At 39.2% G+C, this 16,665-nt stretch overlaps 1 protein-coding gene and 1 non-coding gene across 3 annotated transcripts in view; one reads left to right on the forward strand and one right to left on the reverse strand.

Annotated features, from left to right (window-relative positions):
* The window catches only part of FAM168A (family with sequence similarity 168 member A), a 199,058-nt gene that overhangs the window by 110,735 nt on the left and 71,658 nt on the right, over nucleotides 1-16,665 (forward strand). The gene's annotated exons all lie outside the window — the stretch shown is intronic.
* Nucleotides 450-596, reverse strand: LOC122914753. Its single transcript, XR_006385834.1, has one exon. It is a non-coding gene; the product is annotated as a U4 spliceosomal RNA (small nuclear RNA).

Raw genomic sequence — 16,665 nt, forward strand, 5'->3', positions numbered from 1 at the left:
AGCTCTGGGATCATAAAATGCCCTGTAGCCATGTCTAACCTGGTTTACTGAGATTCTTCATAGGAACTGTGTGGACAATTGAGAAATGGGTCCAGAATGATAATATCCCTGCCATGTTTTCCCTCAGATTCTATGCTCCAGCCTTTCAGAACTACTCAGCATTCTCTGTGCCTTGCTTTTTCATGACATAGCCTCATGAATGCCTTTTTCTTTCCCTTCTCCTTCTGTAGACTTCCTGTCATCCTTCAAAACAGATCAAATAACACATTCTTTAGAAATCTTAAGTATCTCTCCCCCAATTAAATAGGATTAGGTTTGGCTATGACATTCTGAAATAACAGTGGTTTGGAAAATCAGGGTTTTATTTTCTCATATAAAAGAACTACAGAGGTAGGTAGTCCAGGCCTAACCTGGTTGTTCCATGAAATCATCAAGGATCTGGGGTCTTTCTACCATCTTAGATTTGAGACTTCCATTCACAAGGTTACTTCATGTAAAAGAAAGCTGATGAGTTCCAATCATCGTCCTAATTCTATTAGCAATAATTGCGCCTCAGATAAACCTCATTGGCTGAGATACTGCCACTGTGCAAAGCTGTCATGTCCTAATTCTAGATAGCAAGAAGGAAAGGGGAGAAACAGGGCATCCCTGCCAGATAACACTGTTCCTTTTAAGTAGCCTTTAACAGAAGTCCTACACAATATTTCAGTGATATCTTACTGAGCAGGACTAATGACATAACCACACTTTATACAAGATGGGCTGGGAATTAGAATCCTTTAACTGAGTGTTTTGCCACCTAGTGGTAGTCATACTCTTCTTTCCCCTACCACCACCCTTTAATTAATTGTTATTTAAATTTTCAGCACTCAGTATAATAACAGTACTATATTGCTGTTGTCAATTTCCATGTCTCTCTCTTTCTCTTATAAATACCACAGGGGTAGAAATTGTGTCCTTTTATCTCTGAATTTGTAATACTTTGCACAAAGCCTGGCACAGGAGGAATCTTCATGTATATAAAATGAAGGTTTTGAACTAAATGACAACTTTTAGTTTATAAAAGATCTGTAATTATTTCTTGAATTACCAGTTCATATTTTTAAACAGCTTTACTGAAGTATAATTTACATATGATAAATTTCACCCTTAAATTAAGTCTGCAAATTCAATGTGTTTTAGTAAATTACAGAGTTGTGCAACTATCACCAAAATCCAGGTAAAGACCATTTTTATTACCACAAGGAGATCTCTTGCTTCCATGTGCTGTCAGTCCCCATTCCTACTCCAACTCCCAGGTGACCAAATATTTACTGTCTGCCTCTGTAATTTTGCTTTTTCTGAACATTTCATATAAATACACTCATACAGTATATGGTCTTTTGCTCTTGCTGCTTTTACTTGGCATAGTATTTTCAAGGTTAATTCATGTTGTGATATGTATCATTGGTTTGTTCCTTTTTATTGCTGATATTGTTGAAATTTTTATTAAATTTTATAAGTTACTTTCTTTGTTTTGCATTTAAATATATCGTATTACAAATTATTGTATTTATTATAATCTACATGCAGTCTACTTCAGATTCAGGCTTAAATTAATTTCAGTAAGATACAGAAAGTTTGGGGCGCCTTGGGTGGCTCAGTCATTGTGTCTGCCTTTGGCTCGGGTCATGATCCCAGGGTCCTGGGATCGAGGCCGCATCAGGCTCCCTGCTGGGCAGGGAGTCTGCTTCTCCCTCTCCCACTCCCCCTGCTTGTATTCCCTTTTTCGCTGTCTCTCTGTGTCAAATAAATAAATAAAGTCTTAAAAAAAAAAGATACAGAAAGTTTGTTCCAATTAACTGCATTCCCCCTCTCCTATACTTGGGCTCTTGTTTTTTGTTTTGTTTTGTTTTTTTAAGATTTTACTTATTAATTTGGAGAGGGAGAGAGAAGTGGGAGGGGGAGAGAGAGAGGGAAAGGGAATCTAGGGCAGACTCCATACTGAGCATGGAGCCAGACATGGGACTCTATCCCACAACCCTGAGATCATGGCATGAGCCAAAACCATAAGTTGGACACTTAGCTGACTGAGTCATCCAGGCACCCCTGGACTCTTGTTTTTATATAAATTAAATGTTTATGTACTATATGACCAGCAATATGGTTTTAGAGTTATTTTATATAGCTATCTTTTAAAACTATTAAGAGAAAAATATTTATACTTTTATATTCACCTACATAATCACCTTTATTGGTGCTCTTTATTTCTTCATGAGGATTTGAATTACTCTCTGGTACCATTTCCTTTCAACCTGATAGCTTTAGGTATTTCCCTCCCCAACCCCAGTATTTTATTAGTATTTTTTTTTAAAGATTTTATTTATTTATTTGAGAGAGAGACAGTGAGAGAGAGCATGAGCGAGGAGAAGGTCAGAGGGAGAAGCAGACTCCCCATGGAGCTGGGAGCCTGATGCGGGACTCGATCCCGGGACTCTGGGATCATGACCTGAGCCGAAGGCAGTTGTCCAACCAACTGAGCCACCCAGGCATCCCTTATTAGTATTTTTTGAAAGATGGGTATTACCACTGAAATATCTCAGTCATTACTGATGTGAGAATGTCTTTATTTTTGCCTTCAGTTTTGAATGATAACTTTGCTGAGGTTATAAATTTTTTTAATGAGGATATTTTATTTTTTATTTCTTTTTTTAAATTTTTTTATAAACATATATTTTTATCCCCAGGGGTACAGGTCTGTGAATCACCAGGTTTACATACTTCACAGCACTCACCAAAGCACATACCCTCCCCAAAGTCCATAACCCCACCCCCCTTCTCCCAACCCCTCTCCCCCCAGCAACCCTCAGTTTGTTTTGTGAGATTAAGAGTCGCTTATGGTTTGTCTCCCTCCCAATCCCATCTTGTTTCATTTTTCCCTCCCTTCCTCTATGATCCTCTTTCTAGTTTCTCAAATTCGATGTGTCAATGAGATCATATGATAATTGTCTTCTTCTGACTTACTTCCCTTAGCATAATAGTTCCGCCCACGTTGTTGCAAATGGCAAGATTTCAAATTTTTGTTGACTGCATAATATTCCTGTGTGTGTGTGTGTGTGTGTGTGTGTGTGTGTGTGTACACCACATCTTCATTATCCATTCATCTGTTCACGGACGTCTAGGCTCTTTCCATAGTTTGGCTGTTGTGGACGTTGCTGCTATAAACATTGGGGTGCACATGCCCCTTTCGATCACTACATTTGTATCTTTGAGGTAAACACCCAGTAGTGCAATTGCTGGGTCGTAGGGTATCTCTATTTTCAACTTTTTGAGGAACCTCCACACTGTTTTCCAGAGTGGCGGCACCAGCTTGCATTCCTACCAGCAGTCCAGGAGGATTCCCCTTTCTCTGCATCCTCTCCAACATCTGTCATTTCCTGACTTGTCAATTTAAGCCATTCTGACTGGCGTGAGGTGGTATCTCACTGTGGTTTTTTACTTTTTCCCTGATGCCAAGTGATGTTGAGCATTTTTCTTGTGTCTGTTGGTCATTTGGATGTCATCTTTGCTGAAATGTCTGTTGATGTCTTCTGCCCATTTCTCGATTATTTGTTCTTTGGGGGTTGAGTTTGATAAGTTCTTTATAGATTTTGGATACTAGCCCTTTATCTGATATGTCATTTGCAAATATCTTCTCCCTTTCTGTCAGCTGTCTTTTGGTTTTGTTGACTGTCTCCTTTGCTGTGCAAAAGCTTTTGATCTTGATGAAGTCCCAATAGTTCATTTTTGCCCTTGCTTCCCTTGCTTTTGGGAGTATTTCTAGGAAGAAGTAGTTGCGGCTGAGGTCAAAGAGGTTACTGCCTGTGTTCTCCTCAAAGATTTTGATGGATTCCTGTCTCACATTGATGTCTCATTCATTTTGAGTCTATCTTTGTGTGTGGTGTAAGGAAGTGATCCAGTTTCATTCTTCTGCATGTGGCTATCCAGTTTTCCCAACACCATTTGTTGAAGAGACTGTCTTTATTCCACTGGACATTCTTTCCTTCTTTGTCAAAGATTAGTTGACCATAGAGTTGAGGGTCCATCTGGTCTCTCTATACTGTTTCATTGATCTATGTGTCTGTTTTTGTGCCAGTATCATACTGGCTTGATGATGACAGCTTTATAATAGAGCTTGAAGTCTAGAATTGTGATGCCACCAACTTTGGTTTTATTTTTCAATATTTCTCTGGCTATTCGGGATCTTTTCTGATTCCATACAAATTTTAGGATTATATGTTCCATTTCTTTGAAAAAAATTAATGGTATTTTGATAGGGATTGCATTAAATGTATAGATTGCTTTAGGCAGCATAGACCTTTTTACAATATTTGTTCTTCCAGTCCTTGAGCATGGAATGTTTTCCCATTTCTTTGTGTCTTCCTCAATTTCTTTCATAAGTACTTTATAGTTTTCTGAGTACAGATTGTTTACCTCTTTGGTTAGGTTTATTCCTAGGTATCTTATGGGTTTGGGTGCAGTTGTAAATGGGATTAACTCCTTAATTTATTCTGTTTTGCTGTTGGTGTATAGATATGCAACTGATTTCTGTGCATTGATTTTATATCCCAACACTTTACTGAATTCCTGTATGAGTTCTAGCATTTTTGGAGTGGAGTCTTTTGGGTTTTCCACATGAAGTATCATATCTGCAAAGACTGCGAGTTTGACTTTTTCTTTGTCGATTTGGTTGTCTTTTCTTTCTTTTTGTTGTCTGATTCCTGAGGCTAGGACTCCTAGTACTGAGTTGAATAGTAGTGGTGATAGTGAACATCCCTGCCATGTTACTGACCTTCGGGGAAAAAAGCTCTCAGGTTTTCCCCATTGAGAATGATGTTTGCTTTGGGTTTTTCATAGATGGCTGTGATGATATTGATGTATGTACCCTCTATCCCTATACTGTGAAGAGTTTTGATCAAGAGAGGATGCTTTGGGGGCGCCTGGGTGGCTCAGTTAAGCATCTGCCTTCGCCTCCGGTAATGATCCTAGGGTTCTGGGATCGAGCCCCACATCGGGCTTTCTGCTCAGCAGGGAACCTGCTTCTCCCTCCCTCTCTGCCTGCCTCTCTGCTACTTGTGCACTTTCTCTTTGTCAAATAAATAAATAAAATCTTTAAAAAAAAAAAAAGGATGCTTTGTACTTTGTCAAATGCTTTTTCAGCATCTATTGAGAGTATCATATGGTTCTTATTCTTTCTTTTATTAATGTATTTTATCACATTGATTAATTTGTGGGTGTTGAACCAAGCTTGCAACCCAGAGATAAATCCTACTTGGTTGTGGTGAATAATCTTTTAACGTACTTTTGGATCCTCTTGGCTAGTTTTTTGGTGAGAATCTTTGCATTCAGGTTCATCAGGGTTATTGGTCAGTAATTCTCCTTTTTGATGGGGTCTTTGTCTGGATTTGGGATTGAGATAATGCTGGCCTTATAAAATGAGTTTGGAAGTTTTCCTTCTATTTCTATTTCTTGGAACGGTTTCAGAAGAATAGGTATTAATTCTTCTTTAATGTTTGATAGAAATTCTTCCAACAACTAAGCCACCTAGGTGCCCCTGGTAGGATGCTCTTTAGCCTCCATGTATTTCAGTTGTTTCCAACTTTCCTCTTATGATTGTGTTCGAGTTTCAAAGCATTGTGGTCTGAAAATATGCAGGGAATGATCCCAATCTTTTGGTACCAGTTGAGAACTGATTTGTGACCCAGGATGTGATCTATTCTGGAGAATGTTTCATGTGTACTAGAGAAGAATGCGTATTCTGTTGCTTTGGAATGGAGTGTTCTGAATATATCTGTGAAGTTCATCTGGTCCAGTGTATCATAAAAATCCCTTATTTCCTTGTTGATCTTTTGCTTAGATGATCTGTCCATTTCAGTGAGGGGAGTGTTAAAGTTCAATGTGTTTCTTTGATTTTATTATTAATTGGATTATATAATTGGGTGCTCCCATGTTAGGGACATAAATATTTACAGTTGTTAGATCTTCTTGTTGGACAGACCCTTTCAGTATGATATAGTGTCTTATTGTAGTCTTTGGCTTAAAATCTCATTTGTCTGATATAAGGATCACCACTCCAGTTTTCTTTTGATGTCCATTAGCATGGTAAATTATTTTCCACACCCTCTGTTTAAATTTTGAGGTGTCTTGGGGTGCCTGGGGGGTTCAGTGGGTTAAGCCTCTACCTTCGGTTCAGGTCATGATCCCAGGGTCCTGGGATTGAGGCCCACATCAGGCTCTCTGCTCAGCAGGGAGCCTGCTTCTCCCTCTCTATTGGCCTGGCTCTCTCCCTACTTCTGCCTACTTGTGATTTCTCTCTCTGTCAAATAAATAAATAATCTTAAAAGAAAAATCTTGAGGTGTCTTTGGGTCTAAAATGAGTCTCTTGCAGACAGCATATTGATGGATCTTGTTTTTTTATCCAATCTCATACTCTTTGTCTTTTGATTGGGGCATTTAGCCCATTTACATTCAGGGTAACTATTGAAAGATATGAATTTAGTGCCATTGTATTTACTGTAAGGTGACTGTTACTGTATACTGTCTCTGTTCCTGTGTGGTCTGTGTTACTTTTAGGCTCTCTCTTTGCTTAGAGGACCTCTTTCAGTATTTCTCATAGTTCTGGTTTGGTGATCACAAATTCTTTTAGTTTTTGTTTGTCCTGGAAGCTTTTTATCTCTCTGTATATTTTCAATGACAGCTTAGCTGGATATAGTATTCTTGGCTGCATACTTTTCTTGTTTAGTGCCCTGAATATATCATGCCACTCCATTCTGGCCTGCCAGGTCTCTGTAGATACGTCTGCTGCCAGTCTAATGTTTCTACCTTTGTAAGCTACAGACTTCTTTTTTTTTTTTTTTTAAAGATTTTATTTATTTTTATTTATTTATCGTGGGGGGGGGAGAGGCAGGCAGACAGAATGGCAGGCAGAGGCAGAGGGAGAAGCAGGCTCCCCGCCGAACAAGGAGCCCGATGCGGGACTCAATCCCAGGACGCTGGGATCACGACCTGAGCCGAAGGCAGCTGCTCAACCAACTGAGCCACCCAGGCGTCCCAAGCTACAGACTTCTTGTCCTGAGCTGCTTTCAGGATTTTCTGTTTGTCTCTGGGAATTGTAAGTTTTACTATTAGATGTTGGGGTGTTAACCTATTTTTATTGATTTTGAGGGGGTTCTCTGTGCCTCCTGGATTTTGATGACCATTCCCTTCTCCAAATTAGGGAGGTTTTCCACTTTAATTTGCTGCAGTATACCTTCTCCCCCACTTTCTCTTCCTTCTTCTTCTTCTGGGATCCCAGATATTCTAATATTGTTTCATCTTATGGTATCACTGATTTCTCAAATTCTCCTTTCACGATCCAGTAGTTTATCTCTCTTTTTCTCAGCTTCTTTATTCTCTTTTTTTCTTAAGATTTTATTTATTTATTTGACAGAGAGAGAGAGATCACAAGTAGGTAGAGAGGTAGGCGGAGGGGGTAGGGGGAGCAGGGGAGCAGTCTCCCTGCTGAGTGGAGAGCCTGATGTGGGGTTTGATCCCAGGACCCTGAGATCATTACCTGAGCTGAAGGCAGAGGCTTAACCCACTGAGCCACTCAGGCACCCCATCAGCTTCTTCAGCTTCTTTATTCTCCATCATTTGGTCTTCTATATCGCTAATTCTTTCTTCTGCCTCATTTATCCTAGCAGTTAGAGTCTCCATTTTTTATCGCACCTTATTAATAGCCTTTTTAATTTCAACTTAGATTTTATTTCTCCAGAAAGGGATTTTCCAGAAAATATCTTTTATGTTTTTTTCCAAGCCCAGCTAGTATCTTTATAATCATCAATCTGAATTCTAGTTCTGACATCTTAGTAATGTCCACATTAATTAGGTCCCCGGCAGTTGGTAGTGCTTCTTGTTCTTTTTTTTTTTTTTTTTTTTGAGGTGAGTTTTTCTGTTTTGTCATTTTGTCCAGAGAACAGATGAATGAGAGAACAAAATGCTAAAAGGTTAATAACAAGCCCAGAAAAATGTACACTAAAGAATTCAGAAGAGACCTGATACCAGGGGGAAAAGAAAGAAACAGAGAAACAAAAAAGAATATGATCAGGCTGGTGAATAGAACAGAACCACTCACTAGATTCTGGGTGTATTTTGGTCTGCCTCCTAAAATTTTAAAAAAGAAACACACACACACACACACACACACACACACAAATAAGAGTGAATACAATGAAGGGATGGAATATGACTGTAAAAATGAACATTAAGAAAGATTTTTTTAAATGAATTGATAAAATAAGAAGTTGGTTGAAAAAAGGAAGAAGAATAATTTTAAAAAGAGAGAACCTGATTAGACTGGTGAATAGAACAAAGCCATATGCTAGATTTAGAATACATTTTGGTGTTTTAGAAGAAACTGCATCCCAAAATTTTAAAGGAAGAAAAACACATCTATATACCAAAAATAAGGTTAAATACAATAAAGGGATAGAATATGGCTGTAAAAATGAAAATTAAAAATGTTTAAAAAGGAATTGATAAGTTGGTTGGGAAAGGAATGAAGAAAAATTTTAAAAATAGCAAAGTAGAAGAAAAAAGTAAAAATTAACTTGAAAGACTAAAGAATCATAGGGAAAAAAACATGAATTCTATGTGCTATATTCCCCTAGTGCTGGAGTTTTGTAGTTCTCATTAATCAGTAAACTTTGTCTTGGCTGGATGTTTTTGTTGATCTTCTGGGGCAAGGGCTTGTTGCAGTGATTCTCAAATGTCGTTGTCCAGGCAGAATTGAACCACTCTTGTGAGGGGCCAGGCTAAGTAATCTGCTCAGGTTTGCTCTTGGTAGCTTTCTTTGCCTGAAAGCTTTCTTTACAGCTTTGGAGGACTAGAATGAAAATGGTGGCCTCCCAGTCTCTAGCCCGGAGGAGCTGAGAGCTGGGGGCCCTACTACTCAGTTCACCTTCAGAGAAAAGCCGTCAATCACTTCCATCTCCCTGGTCTCCATCCACACTCTGTGCTCAACTAGCCTGTGACTGTTTCTTTTTTCTTTTCTTTTCTTTTTTTTAAAAAAGATTTCATTTATTTATTTGACAGAGATCACAAATTTTATTTATTTATTTGGCAGAGAGGCAGGCGGGGCATTAGGTGGGGGAAGCAGGCTCCCTGCTGAGCAGCGAGCCCAATGCAGGGCTCTATCCCAGGACCCTGAGATCATGACCTGAGCTGAAGTCAGAGGCTTAACCCACTGAGCCACCCAGGCGCCCCTGACTGAGTGTTTCTATCTCTGGCACATAGCCCTGTTTGGAGTCTCCAAACCCAACAGATTCCTGTGGTGCGCTCCCATGCTGCTCCTCCAGGGGAGGAAGGGGAGTCTCCCTGGGTCTGCTGCTCGAAAAGTTTATGGCAACCCCAAGCTGAGATCCCACTCCTTGGCTCACTCTTTGCAGCTGGCTTCCCTGCTCTGATACCTGGGAGCTCTGTCACACTCAGGGACCCTCAGTCTTTCTGTGACCCCAAGGGTTTTAGGACCATACTATCCCAGAGAGGGTTCCCACCGCCCACCCCTACCGCTGCTTATCCACTGGAGTGACATCCCTTAGCTGAGCAGACTTCTAAAAGTTCTAATTTTGTGCTCTGCTGCTTTATCACTTGCTTGTAGCCGGCTGATGGAGGCTCCCTCCCCACTGCGATCTAGCTTCCCAAATATCCCCTAGGATTCACTTCTCCACACATCCTACCTTCCACAGAGTGGTCAGGTTTTCTGTTCCTAGAGTTGTTGCTATTCTTTTCTTCAATCTCCTATTGAGTTCGTAGGTGTTCAGAATGGTTTGATAACTAGTTAGCTGAATTCCTGGGACCAGATGAAATTTAGGTCTCCTGCTTCTCTGCCATCTTGCTAGCACCAATCAAAACTACATGTTTTAGATAATATATTGTGGCAACTCTTAATTCAGATTCTTCTGCCATGGAGGTTGGATATTGTTGCTGGGTGATTTTGTTTATTTAGACTATTCTATAGTGTCTGTCTTTTTGCAGTGTGTGACTACTGATGTCTTTTTTTATTTTTTTTAACCATGAATACTTAATGATTTAAACATGAAAGTAGCTTTTTCTGGTCATATTTTTAAAATTATTGTTTTAATATTTAAAGCTGGCTTCTTAAAAGTCACCTCTGGGTCAGCATAAATTAGTGGTCAACAATTGGCTTAAACCCTGGGCCAGGGAATCTACCCTTTGCTAATTCATCTGTTTATCATTTGGAGAATGCATTCAGGCTTCAGTCAATTTACAGTTCTGCTCCAACTTTTACTTTCAGTGTGTTCAAGGCCTTACATTCACATAGAGTCAGTAGATAGCTAGGACCCCCTCCAGTTTCTCCTTAGCAATAGTGAAGTCTTACCACGAGGGATCCGTAGTTGGTCTTATCAAGACTCATTATGGCTTTTTGTTACCTTGTATTCCCTTGTAAATTTCTCATTCGTCTGTATTCCCTTGTAAATTTGTCATTCGTCTGCTCTGTTAACCTGCTCTGACTAGTATTCTGACCTTAGTCTAGCCACAGTGGTAGCTTTCCTGGATTGTTTACTATTGTTCCCCAGATTGTCCCTCTATTGTTTTTGACAGTGATGCTGGGCAATCTCCAGAGCTGATTTCTATGCTCAGCTTCAGATTAAATCAGCCCATTCTGGCGCCAGTTGTCCTTTTGGCCTGACCAGACCTGCTCTGATGGAATTACTCCCAGGGAGCTAGAGGTTGGGATATAGGGGCAGCCCTAGGATAAAATGCTACAGATTCTCCCTGTTCTTAGTATGGTTCGGTAATTTTTCTTTTTCTTTTCTTTTCTTTATTTTTTAAAGTAAGCTCCATGCCCAGTGTGGAGCCCATTGTGGGCCTTGAACTCATCACCGTGAGATCAAGACCTGAGCTGAGATCATGAGTCACATGTTTAACCAGCTGAACCACCTAGGCACCCTGGTTCAGTAATTTTTCTCAGACATTTCTCAATTTGATGTATGCTTTTGGATAATTTTCAGAGGCACAAATTGGTTGGTTTTGACCATTTTGTACAGTTTTATTGTTGCTTTTTGGGGAGAGGGTTTGCTAAGCAATTTAAGCATTCCAGAGCTTTAGGAATTCACCAGATAGACTCTAATCTCCTTTGGGCAGACACCATCTTTCTCTTTTCTGTACAGTGTCCATCCAATGTGAATTAAACCTTTGAGCTTTCATTTCTTGATCTTAGCCAAAAGGCCGAGAAGCGATGAGCTTTCATTTCTCTACCTGTCAAATGAAATTAATAATCCTTACGTTGCTTACCTCAAAGGATCAAGTGAAAATAGTGGTTAAAAATTTTGTAAGGTATAAACACTTTGTAATATTCTTTGAAAAATTTAAAGTAGTTTTCAAGCCACAGCACGACTCCTAACAGTGCAACCTGTTGTGCATATACTATTTCAAAGAATTCATCCTGAATACATGGGCTTTTTTTTTCCTGGTCATTTTATGCTCATGGGTTTTGCTTTTGGTTTGAAAGAAATAGTTCATGTGTTTTTGGTGGGCAGCAACAGGCCACTTACAGAACAGTCTGGGAATGAAAGCTAGTTCCACCAGGATGAGAGTTTTTAGGACCTCTGTCTGTTTTCTCTTTCACATGTTGTTCCACTGCCTGGCTTACCACTTCTGGTTCTGCAGTTAGAGAGGTGAGCTATCAATGGAGGCTTCTATGGACATCGGATTTAAATACTGGAGAAATGTGGAGCCAGGTAGTTCACTGGGATATGCCAAGAAGTGCCGAACACTTTGAAGCTTTTTTCGAAGTTGTTTTTTTGGAGAAGCATGAAGGATGGTTCATCATGCATTCAACTCTTATGTATTCAGTGTCCATTATGTGTGAAGTAACGTTCTGGGTACTGTGGATACAAGACAAAGGGAATCCTTGTTCTCGTGGAACAGGTGGGGGAGAGAATAAATAAGTAAGCAAGAAAATATATCAGGTAGTGTTAGGTATCAGTAAGAAAGGTAAAGTAGGATGAGGGGACATGGAATAACAGAACTGATTTAGGTAGGGTGGTTAAGTTAATAAGGAAGTCATTTCAAATAAGGTGAGATTTGAGCAGAGACTTGAATGAAGTGAGGGAGTATGCCATTTGGATATCTGAGGGAAGGGTATTCTGGGTGTAGAGAAGAGCAAATGCAAAGATCCTGAGATGTAAGCTTGCATGGTATGTTCAGGAAACAAGGAGGTCGTTGCGACTCAAGCGGAGAAAGCTAAGGGATAGTGGTAGGAGTTGCAGTCAGAGATGTGGGCATGTGAGGTCAGGTCATATAAGGCATTGTAGAGTTTTACAAGGACTTTGGGTGGTTGCTGGCACAATAATTGTAGGTTTGCTGTGGTTCAGCCCCAGGAAGCAACTCCATACTTGGCTCAGGAGAGATAGCTAGGCAGGATGTGCACAGAGGGCACTTTCCTTATTTAAGAAGTGAAATTACATTGGATGGGTAGTATATGGCAGCTGAGATTGTAGAAGTCAGGCAGATAGTACTTTTATTCTCTTGTAACTGACCATGTGTGCCCAGCAGGGACCCAGCTGATAGATATTAACTGCCTCCATGGTGGGATCTATCAGGGTTCAAGCATAGCACAAGGGACTCCGAGTTAAAGGGAAGGGTTCAGAGCCTGCCATTCCAGAGGAAAATCTATTGCTGGGTTTGGGAAACTGGGAAATTCAACTATCTCAGTGGAAATAGCTTGGACATTGGGATTAGACAGACCTGGCTATGAAACTGACTTTTTCAATTCTTAGTAATGAGACTTTGGGTAGTTCACTTTATTTCTCTGGAATTAAGTTTATTTAACTATAAATACAGTGAAAATAATACTTGTTTTGCAAGATCACTGTGACCTTTTAAGACTTATAGGGATTTGATAAGGTAGGTCCCTACCATAGTACCTGTCCCATGGTGAATGTTCAATAAATAGTAGCTGTAATAGAGGTAATATTTATAATAGTGGTAATGGTTAACCCCTACAGAATGCTCAGTGTGTATCAACCATTGTAAAGAGAATTCTTAGGTATCTCAAATTTAAGTCCAAATTCAAATTTCTGTTTTTTACTCCAAACATGCTCCTTTCATAGTTCTTATCCCAGTAAGTAGCATTTTTTTTATTTTTTAATTTTTTTTTAAGATTTTATTTATTTATTTGACAGACAGAGATCACAAGTAGGCAGAGAAGGTGGCAGAGAGAGAGGAGGAAGCAGGCTCCCCGCTGAGCAGAGAGCCCGGTGCGGGGCTCGATCCCAGGACCCGGGGATCATGACCTGAGCTGAAGGCAGAGGCTTTAACCCACTGAGCCACCCAGGCGCCCCAGTAGCATTTTTATTATTCTAGTTTCTCAAGTTAGCGTTGGAGTCATTTTTAATGTCCTTCTTTTCATACTCCATATTCAATCCATTAGTAATTTTTGTCAGCCTAAATCTTCAGAATATATCCAAAATAGGACTCCTTCCCACCCCACTACACCACTGCTGCCACCCTATTTGAAGCCACCATTATCTTTCATCTGGATTATTTCAAACAGCATCCTAACTGATCTCCCTTCTTCTCAAACTCTTGCCTTCCTGCCATCTCAGCTCAATAGTCAAAGTAATCTTAAAATGAAGTCAAACCATGTCCCTTTTTTGCTCAAAATACTCTAGTGGCTTCTTATCTTCTTTATCCAATAAAAAAACAAAGTCCTTATACTGGCCTGCAAAGCTTGGCATGACTAGACCCTCATTACCTTTCTGGTCTCACTGTCTATTCTTTTCTCTGTTTCACTGCTTTCCAGCTAAACTGGCCTCCATGCTGTTTCCCATACATGGCTCCACTTCAGGGCATTTGCATTTGCTGTTTCCTCTACTTGGACAGTTTCCTCTCAGTTGTATGGCTTGCTTCTTCAACTTCTTCATTGCTTCGATGTCACTTAATGACATTTTCCCTAGCTATTTTAAAAATTGCACTCTCTCCCCTTAGTGCACTCTGTCCACCGCCCTCAGTGGATTTCTCTATTGCATTTACCAGTATCTGATATACTATATATTTTACTTTTTAGAAAATTTTGTCTCCTTCACCCACAACCCAAATGCAGGTAGGAATATTGTTCTTGTTCACTGCTGTCCCTCTGTCAGGCTTATGTGGGACAAATTGTATTTGGGAAGGAGAGTTGTAGGCAATGTCTTCAGACTGTCTGGGCTTCAGAATCTCCTTGGGAACATAGATTCCCGAGCCCCATCCCAGAGAGAGCATAGAGAATATTGTATACCATGTGAAGGAGTTTGGATTTTATTCCCAAAGCCTTTGAAGAAGGTAACCCATACAACCTGTGCTTTAATAAAGAATATCAGTATGGTAGACTGGATGAAATTTTGGAAAAAGAGACCTCTTGGGACTGTTGTAGTAGTTTAGACAAGAGATTTTAAAACTTAAAACAGAGACAATAGATGAGAAAGGGAGTTGCTGATTGATCACAGCTCAATCAATCACAGCTGATTGATCAGGTGTGAAAGAGTGGGAGGAATTTAGGATTTTATATATATACTAAAAAAAATATAAATATATAAAATATATATTATAATAATTATATAGATCAATATATTAATATTTTATATATAAATATATTTAATTGTATATAATTAAATTTATATATGATCCTAAAATATAAAATCCTCTTTTTTTTTTTTTAAAGATTTTATTTATTTATTTGAGAGAGAGACAGTGAGAGAGAGCATGAGCGAGGAGAAGGTCAGAGAGCGAAGCAGACTCCCCATGGAGCTGGGAGCCTGATGTGGGACTCGATCCCGGGACTCCAGGATCACGACCTGAGCTGAAGGCAGTCGTCCAACCAACTGAGCCACCCAGGCGTCCCTAAAATATAAAATCCTAAAAACATATATATATATATATATATGTTTTTCTCTTAGGTGCTAGGTGGATGGATTGTCAGTAACTCTGAGACAGGCAATATAGGATAGAAGAATGGGTCTGGGAAAATATGGCGAGTTTAGTTTTGAGTATAGTGGGTTTGGAGAAATGTTCAGGAACTAGAGTGTGTGTGGGTGTGGATGTGTGGTCGAGTGTTATAATAATTATTGTGAGAAAGATGTGGATTTGGAAGTTACTAGGTTTTATGTATCATGAACTAATCTAGGCAACTGCTAATTGATCTTTTATCTCTATAGGTTTGCCTGTTCTGGAAATTTCATATAAATGGAATTACATAATACGCGGTCTTTTGTGACTAACTTTTTTTACTTAATATAATGTTCTCAAGGTTCATTCATATTGTATATCGTATATCACACCTTTCTTTTTATTGCCAAATATTTTGTTGTATCAGTGTACCATACTCTGTTTATCCATTCACCAGTTGAATATTTGTTTCCCTCTTTTGACTATTATGAATAATGCTACTATAAACATTCATGTGGACATAACATTTTCATTTCTCTCTAGTATATGCCTAGGAGTGAAATTGTTGGATGTTATGGTAACTCTATGTTTAACAATTTGAGGAACTGTCATATTTTTTCTAAAAGGGTGTATCATTTTACATTCCCACCAGCATTATATGAGGTTTCATTCTCCACATTCTTGCCAACACTACTTGTTATCTTTTTGATTGTAGCCATCTAGTGTATGTGAAGTATCTGATTTGGTTTTGATTTGCATCTTTTCATATGCTTATTGGCCACTTATATAACTTTTTTTTTTTTAAAGATTTTATTTATTTATTTGACAGAGAGAGAGAACACAAGTAGGAAAGAGGCAGGCAGAGACAGGGGGAAACAGGCTCCCTGCTGAGCAGAGCACCCCATGTGGGACTCGAACCCAGGACTTCAGGATCAAGACTGGAGCCGAAGGCAGAGGCTTAACCCACTGAGCCACTCAGGCTTCCCTATATAACTTTTTTGAAGAAATGTGTGTTCAGATCCTTTGCCCATTTTTAAATTGGATTAGTGGCCTTTTTATTATTGAGTTAAGATAAGAATTCTTTATGTATTTTGGGGCACCTGGCCCAGGGTCCTGGGATAGAGCCCCACATTGGGCTCTCTGCTCTGCAGGGAGCTTGCTTGCTCCTCTCTCTCTCTCTGCCTGCCTCTCTGCCTACTTGTGATCTCTGTCTGTCAAATAAATAAAATCTTTTAAAAAAAAAGAATTCTTTATGTATTTTAAATACGAATCCCCTATCCTATACATTTGACCCTTGAACAGTGCAGGTTTGAGCTGTGTGTGTCCACTTATACACGAATTTTTTACAGTACAGTGCTGTAAATGTATTTTCTTTTCCTTATGATTTTATTAATATTTTCTTTTTCTAGCTTGCTTTGTCATAAGAATACAATATGTAATACATATATAAAATATGTGTTAATTGAATGTTTGTTACAGTGAGGTGCAGTCAACAGAAGGTTCTTGGTAGTTAGGTTTTTGGGGAGTCAAAAGTTATATGAAATTTTGGACTGCAGAGAAGTTGGGACAGAACTTGTTACAGGGTCAGCTGTTAATGATTTGCAAATTTCTCTCATTCTGTGGGCTTTCACTTTCTTAACGGTGTCCTTAAAAGCAGAGTTTTTAGTTTTGATGAATCCAATTTATCTATTTTTTTTTCCTTTGGTTGTTTGTGCTATT

This window comes from Neovison vison, chromosome 7 (assembly GCF_020171115.1).
Source record: "Neovison vison isolate M4711 chromosome 7, ASM_NN_V1, whole genome shotgun sequence".
In the NCBI taxonomy this organism is placed as follows: Eukaryota; Metazoa; Chordata; class Mammalia; order Carnivora; family Mustelidae; genus Neogale; species Neogale vison.